Raw genomic sequence first — 17,990 nt, 5'->3', positions numbered from 1 at the left:
CTGTGTGTGTATATATACAGCTATATACTGGACAGGAGGCCTGTGTGTGTATATACAGCTATATACTGGACAGGAGGCCTGTGTGTATTTACAGCTATATACTGGACAGGAGGCCTGTGTGTATTTACAGCTATATACTGGACAGGAGGCCTGTGTGTATATATATAACCGTCCCTCCATACATAGACTGATTGGTGTGTGTGTGTATATATATATATATATTTTTTTTTTTTTATGTTTGTGTGCCAGAACCCAAACCTGATCAGGTCCATCCAGATCAGTGTTTTCCAACCAGGGTGCCTCCAGCTGTTGAAAGACTACAACTCCCAGCATGCTGGGAGTTGTAGTTTCGCAACAGCTGGAGGCACCCTGATTGGAAAAATTGATCCAGATAATAAAACTCCAAGGATGCAGCACTCCAATAAAAAAAGGTGGATTTATTTCCTCATTACTCAATACAGTTGTGCCATTTGATGACTGTCTACATCAGTCTGTGCGTGGTACTTACAAAATGGTTGCAGCACCTGCTGTAATCTTTCCCTGTCTGCTCCTCTGCCTCTAGCATTGTTCAGCACAAGGCAACATGCTGTAACCCCAACTCTTTCTCCCTAAAAGTCCCAATCACTATAAATATGTAAGGCCCAAATGATAGTGGTGTATTCTGCAGGGGCTGGTCTGAGGTGATGACATCACTCAGGGGGTGGGGCTTGAGCTCAGAGAAAATATTTAGCCACGCCTCCTGAGACAGCAGAGGGTGATATTTTGTTTCGGGAGAGAGGGAGGACACTGATTAAGAGGACTACTCAACTTCATGTCAGGAGCGAGGGAGGAGCCGGGGAGCTGCTGAGACAACACCACACTGATAATGTGAGGACTACACCACTTCCTGTCATGGACAAATATTTAAACTCAATTTTCTGTAACCAGAATACCTCTTCAAAGGGGTACTCCGGTGGAAAACTTTATCATTATTATTATTATTTTTTTTTTTTTATCAACTGGTGCTGGAAAGTTAAACAGATTTGTAAATTACTTCTATTAAAAAATCTTAATCCTTCCAGTACTTATTAGCTGCTGAATACTACAGAGGAAATTATTTTCTTTTTGGAACACAGAGCTCACTGCTGACATCATGACCACAGTGCTCTCTGCTGACATCACAAGTACAGTGCTCTCTGCTGACATCTCTGTCCATTTTAGGAACTGTCTAGAGCAGTATATATTTGATATGGGGATTTTCTCCTACTCTGGACAGTTCTTAAAATGGACAGAGATGTCAGTACCCCTTTGAAGAGGTATTCTGGTTACAGAAAATTGAGTTTAAATATTTGTCCATGACAGGAAGTGGTGTAGTCCTCACATTGTCAGTGTGGTGTTGTCTCAGCAGCTCCCCGGCTCCTCCCTCGCTCCTGACATGAAGTTGAGTAGTCCTCTTAATCAGTGTCCTCCCTCTCTCCCGAAACAAAACATCACCCTCTGCTGTCTCAGGAGGCGTGGCTGAATATTTTCTCTGAGCTCAAGCCCCGCCCCCTGAGTGATGTCATCACCTCGGACTAGCCCCTGCAGAATAAACCACTATCTTTCTATCATTTGGGCCTTACATATTTATAGTAATTGGGACTTTTAGGGAGAAAGAGTTGGGGGTTACAGCATGTTGCCTTGTGCTGAACAATGCTAGAGGCAGAGGAGCAGACAGGGAAAGAATACAGCAGGTGCTGCAACCATTTTGTAAGTACCACGCACAGACTGATATTCCAAAAAGAAAAAAAATTCCTCTGTAGTATTCGGCAGCTAATAAGTACTGGAAGGATTAAGATTTTTAACAGAATAAATTACAAGTCTGTTTAACTTTCTGGCACCAGTTGATGCACTGTGTTCATGGGTTTTCTCTTCCAATCGCAGATTAGCTCCGTTAAAGGGGTACTCCGGTGGAAAACATATATTTATTTATTTTTAAATCAAATGGTGCCAGAAAGTTAAACAGATTTGTAAATTACTTCTATTAAAAAAATCTTTACCCTTCCAGTACTTTTTAGCAGCTGTATGCTACAGAGGAAATTCTTTTCTTTTTGAATTTCTTTTTTGTCTTGTCCACAGTGCTCTCTGCTGACACCTCTGTCCGTATAAGGAACTGTCCAGAGCAGGAGAAAATCCCCATTGCAAACCAATGCTGCTCTGGACAGTACCTGACACAGTCAGAGGTGTCAGCAGAGAGCACTGTGGACAAGACAAAAAAATAAATAATTGAATGTCCTCTGTAGCATACAGCTGCTAATAAGTACTGAAAGGATTAAGATTTTTTAAATAGAAGTAATTTACAAATCTGTTTCTTTCTGGCACCAGTTGATTTTAAAAAAAAAACAAATATTATAATTTCCACCGGAGTACCCCTTTAAAGTAAAAGGGAAGCTGCAATACCTCAAGCAACCTGTGCACAGGGGTGGCGCTGTCCCTGAAAAAAATCGTCTACATTATTCTATTCCTGAGTAACCTCTGTTATGGCAATCATTTTATGTCGTAACGTCTGGTACAACCTTTCTACGCAATTTTGATGCGGGAGTTACAAAACTACAACTCCAGTCATGCCGAAGGGTGTCGGGGCATGCTGGGAGTTGTAGTTTCACAACACCTGGAGAGCCACAGATTGGAGAATACTATTAGAGAGTATAAATCCTCACACATGTAATTCCTTTTCTCTACACCAGAGAGCAGTAGAGATCCAGAATGAAGCTGCAGTGCTGCGCGGTCACAGTATTCCTGCCCTCCCCGCAGCTGGACAATATTTGTTGTGTACATTCATTGTTGCGTAGTCGCCGCTGTTACTCTTGCGCACGGAGATCGATTCTTCGTTTATTAGTCCGTAGACCGTAAGACTGTATTCACACGTGGCAGGATTTGGTGCAGAGATCTCTGGGATTCTTCCATTCATTGCATTGAATGCTGCAGCCAGGACGGGAGGAAACTCAAGAGAAGGGTTTTTATTTTTGGCCTCTAGAGCAGTGGTCTCCAAACTGTGGACCTCCAGATGTAGCAAAACTACAACTCTCAGCATGCCCGGACAGCCGTTGGCTTTCCGGGCATGCTGGGAGTTGTAGTTTTGCAACTTCAGCAGTCTTCTGGAAGTTTCTCCCATCTGCATTCAGGATCTTTGGGGCTCATCCATAGTGACGATTGGATTCTCGGTCTCCTCTTACCAAGACCCTTCTCTGTCTTCCTAGAGCTGTCACCCCCCTCATTACTTAGTTTGGGGGGGGGGGGGGGGGGGGTGACAGCTCCTAGTTGTTCCTTCTTCTTCCATGTAAGAATTATGGAGGTCACTGAGCTCTTGGGAACTTTCAGTGCAGCAGAAATGTTTTCTACCTTCTCCAGATCTGGGCCTCCAACCAATCCGGTCTCTGAGCTCTACAGGCAGTTATATCCCCCTCATGACTTTGTGTTTGCTCTGATATACATTGTCAGCTGTGAGACCTTATATAGAAAGGGCTGTGTCTGAGCTCTACAGGCAGTTCTTTCCTCCTCATGACTTGGTGTTTGCTCTGATATACATTGTCAGCTGTGAGACCTTATATAGACAGGACTGTGTCTGAGCTCTACAGGCAGTTCTTTCCTCCTCATGACTTGGTGTTTTCCCTGATATACATTGTCAGCTGTGAGACCTTATATAGACAGGACTGTGTCTGAGCTCTACAGGCAGTTCTTTCCTCCTCATGACTTGGTGTTTGCTCTGATATACATTGTCAGCTGTGAGACCTTATATAGACAGGGCTGTGTCTGAGCTCTACAGGCAGTTCTTTCCGCCTCATGACTTGGTGTTTTCCCTGATATACATTGTCAGCTGTGAGACCTTATATAGACAGGACTGTGTCTGAGCTCTACAGGCAGTTCTTTCCCCCCTCATGGCTCGGTGTTTGCTCTGATATACATTGTCAGCTGTGAGACCTTATGTAGACTGAGCTGTGTCTGAGCTCTACAGGCAGTTCTTTCCCCCCTCATGGCTCGGGGTTTGCTCTTATATACATTGTCAGCTGTGAGACCTTATATAGACAGGACTGTGTCTGAGCTCTACAGGCAGTTCTTTCCCCCCTCATGGCTCGGTGTTTGCTCTGATATACATTGTCAGCTGTGAGACCTTATGTAGACTGGGCTGTGTCTGAGCTCTACAGGCAGTTCTTTCTCCCCTCATGGCTCGGTGTTTGCTCTTATATACATTGTCAGCTGTGAGACCTTATATAGACAGTGTCTATATGTGTCTGTGTTCTACAGGCAGTTCTTTCCCGACTCATGGCTCTGTGTTTGCTCTTATATATAGACAGGACTGTGTCTGAGCTCTACAGGCAGTTCTTTCCCTCCTCATGGCTCGGTGTTTGCTCTGATATACATTGTCAGCTGTGAGACCTTATATAGACAGGGTTGTGTCTGAGCTCTACAGGCAGTTCTTTCCCTCTCATGACTTGGTGTTTGCTCTGATATACATTGTCAGCTGTGAGACCTTATATAGACAGGGCTGTGTCTGAGCTCTACAGGCAGTTATTTCCCCCCTCATGGCTCAGTGTTTGCTCTTATATACATTGTCAGCTGTGAGACCTTATATAGACAGGGTTGTGTCTGTGCTCTACAGGCAGTTCTTTCCCCCCCCCCCCCCATGACTTGGTGTTTGCTCTGATATATAGACAGGGCCGTGTCTTGTCCAGTCTGATGAATTTACCCCAGGTGACTCCGACCAAGGTGGAGAAACATCTCAGAGATGATCGAGAGAAATGGGAGGAGCCAGAGATCATGTGTCATAGCAAAGGGTCTGAATACTAATGACCATGGAAAATGTTAGTTTTTCCTATTTATATATTTATTTTTTCCATAAATTTGCTAAAATTTCTAACTTTCTCTTATCACATTCTCATGGGTATTGAGGGCAGAATTATGGGGGAAACATTATTGTTGGTTGTTGATGATTATATATTATTATTATTATTATTATGATTATTATGATTATATATTATTATTATGATTATATATTATTATTATTATTATTTTTAGTATAAGTAACAATTTAACAAAATGTGTATTTAAAAAATAATAATAATAATAAAACAGTGCCACCCCCGTCCTCTTCTATTGAAAGTGATTGGAGCCAAGCTGTAATACAAAACGCAAACTTAGGACAGGGATGGCGCTGTTTTTGGAAGAAATTCACTTTTAGTTTTTCTATTACTGGATAACTCCTTTAAAGGGGTACTCCAGTGAAAAACAATTTATTTTTTATTTTTTCTCAACTGATGCCAGATCCTTCCAGTACTTATCAGCTGCTGTATGCTCCACAGGAATTTCTTTTCTTTTTGAGTTTCTTTTCTGTCTGACCACAGTGCTCTCTGCTGACACCTCTGTTCATGTTAGGAACTTTCCAGAGCAGGTTTGCTATGGAGATTTGCTTGTACTCTGGACAGTTCCTAAAATGGGCAGAGGTGTCAGCAGAGAGCACTGTGGTCAGACAAAAAGGAAACTCAAAAAGAAAAGAACTTCCTGTGGATCATAACAGCAGCTGATAAGTACTGGAAGGATTAAGATTTTTAAATAGAAGTAATTTACAAATCTGTTTAATTTTCTTTTTTCACTGTAGTACCTTTATAATTTTATATTGAAATGCAGAAATCAGTCCTAGTCCTAGAATAGGTCTCCTGCACTCTCCATCTTGAGCCTTTTTTTGCTTTGGATTCCGTTTTCAGGTCCCAAACATTCAGGATCCGCGCCGTCTTCTCTGTGTCACTACCTGCGGCTCCGGGGCCCCCGACCTGTTCATCTGGACATGACAGCGATGGAAGAAAACGGCCGAGCAGTCACAGCAGGAGGACATGGGGGCAGGTAGAGGACCTGAGACGTCTATTGTCTATTGAGATCATTTAGATTTTGTAACATTTTAACATTTGGTACAAATATATTTATATTGTGTTTTATTCACATTCAAGTAATTGAGGTCAGACCAGGGGAAATGTTCATAATTTCTTTAGAAATATAATTCCTGAAGTCGATGTTTTGACAGAATTGTTCCCTAACACACACACATATATATATATATATATATATATATATATATATATATATATATATATATATATATGTATAATTTTTTTAATGTAAATGTTTGTTTTTAAAGGGGCACTGTCACCAACTTTATTTTTTGATATGTTGTAGTACTTATGTACTACAACATATCAGTAATATAATTTCATTATTTATTTTTTCATTTTGAGGGTGAATTTTACGTCTGAGAACCGGCCACTAGGGGTCTCCCTCCTAATGGCCGGCTGCAGCCTGGAGTGACGTCACACCTGAAAAAGGTCTGATTTTGGCCTGGCAATCGGTCCTAATTCATTTAGCCTGCTCTCGCTCCCTGCCTGTCAATCAGACAGGCGAGAGAGAGCGCATTGGCTCCCCGGCCACTCCTCCTGCACGTGTCGTCGCCGCCGCTGACCCTGCACGCCCGCTGCCGGACTCTGCAGTATCAGTAAGCATCAGAAGGAGGGGGACAGGGGGAACTGGGTATGCGGGGGGGCTGTGTGTGACGGAGGGAACATGGTATGGGGGGGGGCTGTGTGTGACGGAGGGAACGGGGTATGCGGTGGCAGGCGTAGCGCCGCATGGCACCAAGTTATAGTTCATCTACACAGGGTGCCTTCAGCTGTTTCACTACTACAACTCCCAGTATGCCCTGACAGCCAATAGATGTCAGGGCAAGCTGGGAGTTGTAGTGGTGAAACAGCTGGAGGCACCCTGTGTAGATGAACTAAGGGCGGAAGTGTCGGCCCCAGCAGGCATCAGTGACGTGGTGCCTGCTGGGGAAATCTGCCTGGTAGTGAGCACACTACCAGGCAGACAAAAGGCATTTTTAATATAGTAAAAAAAAAAATATTAAAAGCAGGGAGGGGGTTAGGGATAGATGGGCAATAGGCAGGGACAGAAAAAAAATATATAGGATGGTGGGAGCTACCCTTTAATTAATAACCTATAACCTTTTTTTGTACTTTAAAAAAAAAAAGTAAGCTGATAACTTAGGCCAATGCGCAAAATAAACGCAGGTGATGCCCTATGTGAATTAAAAGGTAAAAAAAATAAATAAATAAATAAATTGGACAAAATCTGCAAAAAGCTCAATACTCAGTATTTTAATTAATATCCTTGCATAGTAAGGGAACATCAAGTTTCTCCTATTGTTTCCATCCTTGGTGGTCTCCAAGCTGTGGCCCTCCAGCTGTTGCCAAACTACCACCCTTCGCATGTCCGTTGGCTGTACAGGCATGCTGGGAGTTGTAATTTTGCAAATCCATAAGATTTAAAGCGGTACTCCGCCCCAGACATCTTATCCCCTAATCAAAGGATAGGGGATAAGATGTCTGATCGTGGGGGTCTCAATCTCTGAAGCGGCACCCCACCGTCATCATTGCAGTGCACACTGGCTCTGTGCATCATGACGGAGCGATGCGGGGGACGGAGCATAGTGATGTCACGGCTCCGCCCCCCCCGTTACGTCACGCCCCCTCCCATAGACTTGTATTAAGGGGGCGTGATGTCCCTGGGGGCGTCATCACACACAGATCCAGTGTGCTCTGCAGTGATGACGGGGGGGGGGGGGGGGGGGGGGTCATTGGAGTACATTTGCGCAAAAATTTATAAATGTTTTGCACAAATGATAAATGTATTGTGCCTGTCTTCAAACCGCGTCCTGCTGGGAAAATTTAAAGGGGTTATCAAGGAAAAACTTTATATATATATATATATATATATATATATATATCTCAACTGGCTCCAGAAATTTAAACAGATTTGTAAATTACCTTTATTAAAACATCTTAATCCTTTCAGTACTTATGAGCTGCTGAAGTTGAGTTGTTCTTTTCTGTCTAAGTGCTCCCTGATGACACCTGTCTCGGGAACCGCCCAGTTTAGAAGCAAATTCCCATAGCAAACCTCTTCTACTCTGTGCAGTTCCTGAGACAAGCAGAGATGTCAGCAGAGAGCACTGTTGCCAGACAGAAAAGAACAACTCAACTTCAGCAGCTGATAATTATTGAAAGGATTAAGATGTTTTTAATAGAAGTAATTTACAAATCTGTTTAACTTTCTGGAGACAGTTGAGATATATATATATATATATATATATATATATATATATATACATACATATATATATATATATACTCTGTGTGTGTGTGTGTGTGTGTGTGTGTATATATATATGTATATATATATATATATATATATATATATATATATATATATATATATATAAAAAATTTCCTTGTATATCCCTTTTAAGGAGCCCGTGTAAAATCAGATGATAACTTTGGTGCAAGTCGACGCGCAAAATTAAAACTCACATGGCGCTTTTTTTTTTTTCCTGTGTCTAAGTCAAAGACACAAATAATAGTGCAAAATGTACAAAAAAAATAATATATATATATATATATATATATATATATATATATATATATATTATAAATAAAACCTTTAGTATGTTCCTCACTATGTAAAGATTGATACAGTGTTTCAAAATAAGCAAAGATACAATGTTTCTTCTATTGTTCACATCCTGGGAAGTCTCTATATCAGGGTTTTGTAACCAGTGTGCCTCCAGCTGTTGCAAAACTACAACTCCCAGCATGCCCGGACAGCCGTTGGCTGTCCGGGCATGCTGGGAGTTGTAGTTTTGCAACAGCTGGAGGCCCCCTGTTTGGGGAAACACTGCTGTGTATATATAATCGGCTGCATATGAGACAGTACTTAAGGGCTGTCTGCATTATTAGGGGGTCCCCCGGGTTCCAGACTTATACTAACATATGTGACAGCCATCATCTGACCCCCGGCCCATCTTCCCCCTGCGTCCCGACAGAATTTTACACCCAGCAGCTGAACCGTCCGTCACAAAAGAAGCCCCCCCGCCCCCCCATAAAGGGACTGAATAAAAGGTTACGAAATGCTGCCTGTTTTCAGATTGGGATTCTAATGATTATCATTAATGAAGCCTGACACTGCAGTCTGCTCTCTCATTGTACCCGCTGATGGCGTCCGCCGGGCCCCGGCTACCTGGCACTGGGACCCCTTATGGTGAGATTTGCCTGGGCACAGCTGATCCGGTGCCGGGGATTTCATTCATTAGCCATATTCTCGCATGGCAAAGTGTCTCTGTTCATATTTAGATTCCACCTCCCCTAATACTTATTAGGGGTGAATAGGAGCTCCGTCGGCATCGCAGCGCTCCCGGGTCAGCTGGCTCCGGTAATCCTCTTAAAAAATTAAGGAATACATAATTTTATGAGTCCCCGATGTGGAGGGATCGGCTAATAAGTTTGATATAAATCTCCTATTGATTCCGGCGAAACAAAAGGGGCCTAATGCTCCGCACGCCGTCCGAAGCCACTGACAATTAGGGGGCAGACTCATTTCTCGTGTGAACGTTCAGGAGACAAATCTTCACAGACGGGAGATGTCTTCCTCTGGGGACGGCTGCAAAGGGCCGCGATGCGCATAATACATATAATAAGCATCAAAAAATGGACAATAAATGATGAAAGAGCTATTTCTGCCCATGATATAACTTATGTATGGTGTTTTCCATCAGATTTCTGCTCTGCAGGTTTCACCTATAATTTGCATTCTCCAAGAGCTGGTAGGTGGAGGTCCCTCCTCCTCCCTCCATAGACTTGTATTGCTTGTCTTCAGTTCCCTCCTCCCATCTCCATGGACATGTTTTGTTTCTTGAGCTCCATTTCCACCTCCATAGACTTGTAATGCCTGTCTTGAGCTCCCCCTCCATTAACTTGTATTTCCTGTCTTGAGCTCCCACCTCCCCCTTCTCATAGACTTGTATTGTGTGTCTTGAGCTTTCTCCCTCCATAGACTTGTATTGCTTGTCTTGTGCTGTGCTTCCTCCTCCTTCTCCATAGACCTGTATTGCTTGTTTTCTACTCCCTCCTTGATAGAATTGTTGCAAGTCTTAAGCTTCTTCCTCCCCTTCCATAGACTTGTATTGCGTGTCTTGAGCTCCCTTCTCCCCCCTCCATGGACTTGTATTGATTGTCTTGAGCTCCAGTCTTCCCCTCCATAGACTTGTATTGCTTGTGTTGAGCTCCCACCTCCCCCTTCATAGGTTTTTATTGTGTAGCTTGAGCTTTCCTCCTCCTAGACTTGTATTGCTTGTCTTAAGCTTCCCCCTTCATAGACTTGTATTGCTTGTCATGTGCTTCCTCCTCCTTCTCCATAGACCTGTATTACTTGTTTTGAGCTCCCTCCTTCCCCTCCATAGACTTGTATTGATTGTCTTGAGCTCCCTCCTTCCCCCTCCATAGACTTGTATTGCTTGTCTTGAGCTCCCTACTTCCCCCTCCATAGACTTGTATTGATGATCTTGAGCTCCCTCCTTCCCCCTCCATAGACTTGTATTGCTTGTCTTGAGCTCCCTATTTCCCCCTCCATAGACTTGTATTGATTGTCTTGAGCTCCCTCCTTCCCCCTCCATAGACTTGTATTGCTTGTCTTGAGCTCCCTCCTTCCCCCTCCATAGACTTGTATTGCTTGTCTTGAGCTCCCTCCTTCCCCCTCCATAGACTTGTATTGATTGTCCTGAGCTCCCTCCTCCCATCCTCCATAGACTTGTATTGCTTGTCTTGAGCTCCCTCCTTCCCCCTCCATAGACTTGTATTGATTGTCTTGAGCTTCCTCCTTCCCCCTCCATAGACTTGTATTGCTTGTCTTGAGCTCCCTATTTCCCCCTCCATAGACTTGTATTGGTTGTCTTGCAGACACAGGGCAAATCAGAGCTGATTTTCAGAGAAGAAGTTTGAGCAGCAAAAGGGAGGAGGGGAAGTGTTTGATAACAGGAGAAAGAAGCATTTTTATCTAATAAAATATATTATAAATAGTTTCTTAAATTCACTTGTATTATTAATCTGTACAAAGTTTGTTCCAATGACAAGGGCCTATTTAAAGGGGTACTCCGGTGCTTAAACATCTTATCCCCTATCCAAAGGATAGGGGATAAGATGCCTGATCGCGGGGGCCCCGCCGCTGGGGACCCCCGGGATCATGCACGTGGCACCCCGTTTGTAATCAGTGCCCGGAGCGTGTTTGCTCCGGGTCTGATTATGGTCGACCGCAGGGCGGGCGGTGTGTGACGTCACGCCTCCACCCCCATGTGACGTCACGCTCCGCCCCTCAATGCAAGCCATAGCTATCACGCCCCCTCCCGTCGGCTTGCATTAAGGGGCGGAGCGTGACGTCACACGGGGGTGGAGGTGTGACGTCACACGCCACCGGCCCTGCGGTCGCCGGTAATCAGTCTCGGAGCGAACACGCTCCGGGCACTGATTACAAACGGGGTGCCGCGTGCATGATCCCGGGGGTCCCCAGCGGCAGGACTCCCGCAATCAGGCAGAGGATAGGGGAAAAGATGTGTAAGCACCGGAGTATCCCTTTAAAGATTTGCACTATAAGGGCTGAAGCAAATCCTAAAAGGAGCGGAGGGGGTTATCAACCAAGAAACGGGCACAGACAGCTAAGGGCTCCCTGTGCAGGAATAGTATATGGGTCCCACAGGTACAGCTGGAGGCACGCTGGTTGGGAAACCTACCCTTAAATGGCTGAACACAGTCCCCCACACCTGGGAGAGGTCACTGTGACCATGTACCACAGGTCAAATCAATGGGCACCATGTAGTTCCCCATGTAATGGATTCTCCTCCCACCGCCATCGATTGCAACTCTCTCATAGATTCAATGTTACAGCAAAACAAATAAAGAAATGGTAAAGAAAACAGAAGTGAATTAAATCATTATTGTTTACACCAACTAACATGTCTTATAATTGCAAAACCTTTCATTTTACAATATTTAATGAGTACTCGTCATACCCCACAAAAATGTTATGTTTCTCGGTACTTAATCCTGATCATGTTCAGTGATCCTTCAACTTACAATGGCCTCAACATACAATAGTTTCAACATACAATGGTCTTTTCTGGTCTTTTCTGGACTATTGTAACTTGAAACCAGACTCAACATACAATGTACAGACAATCCAGATCTGTGAAACGTGTCACAACTGGAGGAACTAAAATCACCTGTATTACTGAAGTGTATGCACTGACTGGTGTCTGGTAGCGCCCCCTACAGTACAGCTAGGTATTACATGTTCTGTACTCTTTACCTGTATTACTGAAGTGTATGCATTGACTGGTCTCTAGTAGCGCCCCCTACAGTACAGGGAGGAACTACAAGTTCTGTAATACTCCTTACCTGTGCCAGGGTTAGCTGCTCCTTTGGACACCAAGTAAGGGCGGCTCCATTTGGGACACTGTGTGTACTGTATAGGACCCTGAAGAAGCTCCTGTCCTCTACATAAACCATTTTTTCCCAACCAGGGTGCCTCCAGCTGTTGCAAAACTACAATTCCCAGCATGCCCGGACAGCCAACGGCTGTCCGGGCATGCTGGGAGTTGTAGTTTTGCAACAGCTGGAGGCACCCTGGTTGGGAAACACTGACATAGACAGTGATTACAGCTCCCAGCAGATCTTTATTACTTTTATATGTAAGGACTTTCTTTATCTATATTAATTATCTACTTATTTTTCTTTAATCCTCACTTTTTCCTATTTTTGGATGACATTTTGGTGGCTTCAGAACCAATTACCAGGTTTCCATAGAGTTCTGGTCTCAACATACGATGGCTTCAACATACAATGGTCGTCCTGGAACCAATTAATATTGTAACTTGAGGGACCACTATATATATAATGTTTGTTTTGATCACCTATATTTCTCTCACAAATACCTTCTATCTGTTGCTCACTTGCTTTGTCATCCTGTGCTCTTGAGGGGGCGTGTCCTCACTGCATGACTCCTCCTCCCTGCGTCTGCTGTGCGGTATCTCTTAATCCAATCACTGCAGGCTGCTCTGTAAGCCCCTGTCTGATAGGACAGGAGTGAGCGCAGAGGAATGCTAGTCCCACCCTCACTTACTGGACATTGTGGCGGCCTGTGCTTAAACTGGGACAAAGATGATGCTGCAGCCAGACAGGATTATGTTCTGGATGGAATGGGGACCCCTAGTGGTCTTTTTTTTTTATTTTATTTTTATTTATTTTTTTATAAGCCATGATTTCTATAAAAAGTACATTAGAAATGTTAATGTTTTACCAAGATGTACAACATATAAAAAAGTTTTTTTTTTTTTATCTGACACATTTAAAGGGGTACTCCGCTGGAAAACATTACAACTGGTGCCAGAAAGTTAAACAGATTTGTAAATTACTTCTATTAAAAAATCTTAATCCTTCCAGTACTTATCAGCTGCTGTATGCTCCACAGGAAGTTCTTTTCTTTTAGATTTTTTTTTGTCTGACCACAGTGCTCTCTGCTGACACCTCTGCCCATGCTGGGAACTGTTCAGAGCAGGAGTAAATTCCCATAACAAACCTCTCCTGCTCTGGACAGTTCCCGACATGGACAGAGGTGTCAGCAGAGAGCACTGTGGTCAGACTGGAAAGAAATTCCAAAAGAAAAAAACATCCTGTGGTGCGTACAGCAGCTGATAAGTACAGGAAGGATTAAGATTTTTAAATAAAAGTAATTTACAAATCTGTTTTAACTTTCTGGAGCCAGTTGATTCAAATGTTCGGAGATGCATTGCTGTCTATGGAGAGGGTGCATTTCCGAGCGGTCCTAACGCCGCCATGTTCTGCCAGCCCCGATGTCTGCAGACTGTCCACCTGTAAATTTTCTGGGCGGACATCCCTTTGCCTGAACATTGCCTTAGGCCAGGTTCACACATGAGAATCAACAGACGGGTTTTGTGCTGGAGATCCTGCAGGTGGCGTTAGGACCCTGCAGACTGCATTTACCTCCCCATAGACTTTAATGCATTTCTGCAGATCTTTCAGCGGATCTGCTCACAAATGCACTGCCGTCTATGGGGATGGCAATGCAGACCGCTCGAGTTTTGCACCACCCGTGGGATCTCCGCTGGAAATTCCTGCAGACAGGTGCAGAGAATAGTTAGTGGGGGGACGGTACGTGAGCGTTATTATTGCTTTTCCACTACACAAGGTTTAGGTCAGGAGATCGGGTAACACCAGGTACTCTAACATAAAATATATATATATATATATATATCAAAAAAATAAAGGGAACCCTGCGATAACACGTCCTAGATCTGAATGAACTAATCGTATGAAATACTTTCGTCTTTACATAGTTGAATGTGACAACAAAATCCCACAAAAATTATCAATGGAAATGAAATGTATGAACCCCTGGAGGTCTGGATATGGAGTCACTCAAAATCACAGTGGAAAACCACACTACAGGCTGATCCAACTTTATGTAATGTCCTTAATACAAGTCCCAATGAGGCTCAGTAGTGTGTGTGGCCTCCACGTGCCCGTATGACCTCCCTACAACGCCTGGGCATGCTCCTGATGAGGTGGAGGATGGTCTCCTGGGGGATGTCCTCCCAGACCTGGACTAAAGCATCCACCAACTCCTGGACATTCTGTGGTGGATGGAGGGAGACGTCCCAGATGGGCTCAATCGGATTCAGGGGGACGGGCGGCCAGTCCATAGCCTCAATGCCTTCCTCTTGTAGGAACTGCTGACACACTCCAGCCACATGAGGTCTAGCATTGTCTTGTATTAGGAGGAACCCAGGACCAACCGCACCAGCATATGGTCTCACAAGGGGTCTGAGGATCTCATCTCGGTACCGAATGGCATACAGGCTACCTCTGGCAAGCACATGGAGGGCTGTGCGGCCCCCCAAAGAAATGCCACCCCACACCATTACTGACCCACCGCCAAACCAGTCATGCTGGAGGATGTTGCAGGCAGCAGAACGTTCTCCACGGCGTCTCCAGACTCTGTCATGTCTGTCACATGTGCTCAGTGTGAACCTGCTTTCATCTGTGAAGAGCACAGGGTGCCAGTGGTGAATTTACCAATCTTGGTGTTCTCTGGCAAATGCCAAACGTCCTGCACGGTGTTGGGCTGTAAGCACAACCCCCACCTGTGGACATCGGGCCCTCATACCACCCTTATGGAGTCTGTTTCTGACCGTTTGAGTGGACACATGCACATTTGTGCCCTGCTGGAGGTCATTTTGCAGGGCTCTGGCAGTGCTCCTCCTGCTCCTCCTTGCACAATGGCGGAGGTAGCGGTCCTGCTGCTGGATTGTTGCCCTCCTACGGCCTCCTCCACGTCTCCTGATGTACTGGCCTGTCTCCTGGTAGCGCCTCCATGCTCTGGACACTACGCTGACAGACACAGCAAACCTTCTTGCCACAGCTCGCATTGATGTGCCGACCTGGATGAGCTGCACTACCTGAGCCACTTGTGTGGGTTGTAGACTCCGTCTCATGCTACCACTAGAGTGAAAGCACCACCAGCATTCAAAAGTGACCAAAACATCAGCCAGGAAGCATAGGAACTGAAAAGTGGTCTGTGGTCACCATCTGCAGAACCACTCCTTTATTGGGGGTGTCTTTGTAATTGCCTATAATTTCCACGTGTTGTCTGTTCCATGTGAAATTGATTGTCAATCAGTGTTCTTCCTGAGTGGACCTTGGGATCTCACACAAGTGTCAGTGACTTGGAGTTACATTGTGTTGTTTTAGTGTTACCTTTATTTAGGTGTGTGTGTGTGGATATAGATTATAGATTTTATATATATATATATATATATATATATATATATATATATATATATACACATATATATATACATATATATATATATATATAATTACACATTGAAGGTTGGACTCTTGGTCAAAAATTGAAGGCTCTTATATCACTATTTGCTCAAAGCATCACCCCCATCCACCATGCAGAGGTGGACACAGTGGAAAGCAGAGTTTTCCCAGGGATCGCACGCGCTCCATTGATTTCTGTAGGAGATCCAAAGAGACCCCAGTCCAGCACTCAGCAATCATCGGCGCTCCCATAGAAATGAATGGAGTGCATGCTAACTAGCGATAGTCAACATGGGCTCCTAATTGAGCGAGACAGGGTCCCTTCCTGGAGATCCTGGGGGGTCCCAGCGGTTTGACCCCCGTGATCAGCTACTTATCTCCTATCCTGTGTATTAGGGATAAGTTCATTTCGGCAGCAGTACCTCTTAAATATATTGGGGTAGTGGAATGAGTCCAAAATACTCCCCAATACTTCAGATTGCTGGAATACGTCCCATCACATATGACTGGTGGAGATCCAGGCTACAGCCCAATAGTGGTGGTAAGAGAGTCCAGAAGACTAAAAGGGTCTATTCACACGGCAGAATTTCTGCATCCGTATTCCACCTCAAATTAAACCCCATAGACTTAAATGGGATTCCGTACTCACGGATTTTGCACAGATTTTGCACCAATTTTGCACAAAATCTGCACAAGCCAGAAACCACCCAAATGAATGCGGAATTGGTGCGGATGTGCAGAAATTCCGCCGTATGAATCGACCCTAACGCTCATATATGGGGGTTGGAATAGGATTCTTACAGGATACCGACGTCTCTTGGTGAGTCCGTGTGCCAACCTTTAGGGTAAGTTATATAAAAGTTAAAGTAAGTTATATCTATAAAACAAAAAAAAACTAAATAGTTTCACATAAACCCCTTTGATGAAAAGATTCTACCATTCCATTATAGGGTGGGCAGTCACATATTTTATATACGTCCTATAGTTTCCACGATTCGCTCTACATTTCTATGAACATTTTAAAGGAATTCTGTAGTGAAATATAACTTATTCACTATCCAAAGGGTAGGGGATACGTTATAGATTGTGGGGGGAACGAGCACTGGGAGTCCCCGCAATCTCCTGAATGGGGCCCCTGCAGTCTGCTGAAAGGGGGTGTGCCGACCCCCCGCATGGAGCGCCGGCCGACACGCCCATAGAGATACATAGAAGGAGGGTGTAAGCTGCGGCTACCTGCGGGGTCAGAATTGCCGTGGCTTCCTGCGGGGTCAGAGCGGCAGACTGCCGGGGCCCTGTTCAGGAGATCGTGGGGTGGGGGGGGGGGGGGGGTCCCAGCGTTCGGACCCCCCCCCATGATCTATAACGTATTAATAAATTATTCTTTTGCTGCATTACTCCTTTTTAAACCGCCTCGATTTCTTAGTTTGTCCTCAGGGGTCAAGTCCAGAGGGAAAAAAGTCAGGGAACTCACCCTAAATTTCCACTCAATGGCTGGTTCTGCAGGACTCTTGCTAATGGGAATGGTGTACGTGCTGTGGAAAAAGTGCAGAAACTCAGTTCCCATGCTTTCCTGCGGGACTTGACCCTGGTTGTCCTCCTTTCCCGTCATTCTCATCCAAACCCAAGAATTTTTCCCAAAAAGTTTCTTCTCAAACCGTTTCTATTGCACCTGCCGAGGAGACTGGAAGGGTTTTTACCCTGACAGATGGGAACAATAGCCCCCATCTCCTTGCACCAATTTGTAGCGTACGGGGTGAGATCACAGCCGCGGCTCCCACCACCCATGTGTCTCTTTTTTTTACAAACACCTGTATTAGCTACGTGTCTGAGAGGAATGCTGTTAGACAAGTGGTAATCCCATAATCTGGTCATTTGCATAGCCCCTCATCAGACCTGAACGAGGCCCGGATCGCCCCCCGGCCCAGCCCGCCTGGGTGGCTGAGTAAATGAACTTACATTAGGGGGAAACAAGACCTGCATGTGTGCCGGGGGATTAGAACTTGTGTGAACTCTTGTCGCTACATTCTCCTGCCTTGGATCCCAGTAATTGGATAGGTGGAGCAATGGTGGATCCATTGGTTTTGGTGTTTGCACAGGACGGGGCTTAATTTTGTTTTCCTCATCTCCTTGGCTTTTGTTCGGCGTCCATGCTTTTGTCTGCCCCCCTTAGCACCTCCCTGTGTTTTGGGCGCGCTAAGACCATTCCAAAAGAAACCAGGAGATTTGGGCAGAAAATGTAACACTCGGGGCCGGTCTCAA

This window comes from Hyla sarda, unplaced genomic scaffold, assembly GCF_029499605.1.
Source record: "Hyla sarda isolate aHylSar1 unplaced genomic scaffold, aHylSar1.hap1 scaffold_938, whole genome shotgun sequence".
NCBI classification, from domain to species: domain Eukaryota; kingdom Metazoa; phylum Chordata; class Amphibia; order Anura; family Hylidae; genus Hyla; species Hyla sarda.
Note: the sequence above shows the minus strand (reverse complement) of the source record.